This window comes from Myotis brandtii, unplaced genomic scaffold (assembly GCF_000412655.1).
Source record: "Myotis brandtii unplaced genomic scaffold, ASM41265v1 scaffold1612, whole genome shotgun sequence".
Classification (NCBI taxonomy): Eukaryota; Metazoa; Chordata; class Mammalia; order Chiroptera; family Vespertilionidae; genus Myotis; species Myotis brandtii.
The window spans coordinates 1,319,745-1,321,225 of record NW_005355890.1 but is presented as its reverse complement, the minus strand read 5'-3'; the positions used below and the strand labels follow the sequence as shown (position 1 = coordinate 1,321,225).

Here is a 1,481-nt window from a genome sequence, read left to right as displayed (position 1 = left end):
GGGGCGGTGCCGCCGCGGGCCCACCAGCCAATTGCGGTCGCCCGGAGGACTACCGGGCGATTTCAAGGTAGGTTGCGCTGTGTGGAGATGACGTCATGGCCTCACTCTTAAAGGGGACGCAGGTGAAATCAAGGGGTCGCGGGGCGCGATGTCACCTGTCCGGGAAGACGTCTTCCCGACCGCCAGCACCTCCGACCACGCTCCTTCGCTCCTTCGCGATCGCGCAGTCCCCGAGGAGGCTGGCGCTGGCTGTTAAACCCGAAGCATGTATTGCGCACGGAGGAAGGTCCTTTCTCCTGTAACAATTACAATTTAGTGGTAACTTGGTAGCTAGCGTTTATCCAAAACCTAATCCGGTGCTTGCGGAGCACTTCTACCCACTTTGCATGATGATATTCAATCGGGCAATAACTACCAGATAATTGCATGTTGTTCCCATTTTACAGGTGTGGACACGGAGGAACCTAGCCAAGTTTATAGAGCTAGCAACCGCTGGGATTCGCACGTGGGCAGCTTCTAGCCGCCCTGGAGTCAAAGGCTGTAACAGTCCTGAATTCGCTTACCAAACTGAGCCATAGTGATTTGCCTCTATATCTGCCTTTCCCACTAGACTGTGACATAAATTGGATAAGATTGGAGACCACCATACAGAAAAGTGCAGAAACCCTAAGTGTGCATTCAGCGTATTGTTACCATGTGGACGCACATGTAACCATCACTGAGCTTAAGCAGCAGCATGACCAGCACTTCAGCGGCCACCAGCAGTCAGTGCCCCGTTTCTCCTCCTAGGCGGCCACCCTCCTGAATTTAACACCACACGTTCGTTTGGCCAATTTCAGAACTTAGTGCAAATGGAGTCGTAGGCATGTATTCACTTGTATCTGGTGTCTATGCATTCATAAAATGGCTCAGTGTACAGCCGTTTAAGTTTATACAGGAGTTCTATATAATCTGATATGAAACACTATCAGGACATATGGTTAAATCAAAGCAAAGAAAGCCGGACAAAGTGTCCAGAATATTGTATGTGTGAATGGCTCTGAAGAGCAGATGCAACACCTTCAAGACTCTAATATGAGAAAGGGACCATTGGTAGATGTGTGTGAATGAGGGGAGAATTCTTTTTGCAAAATAAACTTTTGTACTGAATTGTTTTTAACTTGTTTATGTATATATTGCTTTTGTTTCTCATTTTTATTGTGCCAAAATACACATAACATAATTTATCTTAACCATGTTAAGTATACAGTTCAGTGGTATTAAAAACATTCATAATATTGTGTTATCATCACCACCGTCCATCTCCAGAACTCTTTCATCTTGTAAAACTGAAACTCTACACCCATTAAACACTAATTCCCCACTTCCCACTCTCCCCCAGCCCCCGGCAACCACTGTTGTACTTTCTGTTTCTATGAATTAACTAAGTACGTCGAGCCTCTATACTGTTTTCCATGGCGACAGCACCACTAACAATGCAC

General features: G+C 46.3%; 1 long non-coding RNA gene across 2 annotated transcripts; it reads left to right on the top strand.

The window, feature by feature from the left end:
- On the top strand, positions 1-1,154 carry LOC106725411. 2 transcript variants are annotated; one of them, XR_001361296.1, is made up of 2 exons: positions 1-67; positions 447-1,154. It is a non-coding gene; the product is annotated as an uncharacterized LOC106725411 (long non-coding RNA). The 2 variants fall into 2 exon arrangements; XR_001361297.1 differs by lacking the exon at positions 1-67 and adding an exon at positions 75-318.
- Positions 1,155-1,481: the final 327 nt, after the last annotated feature.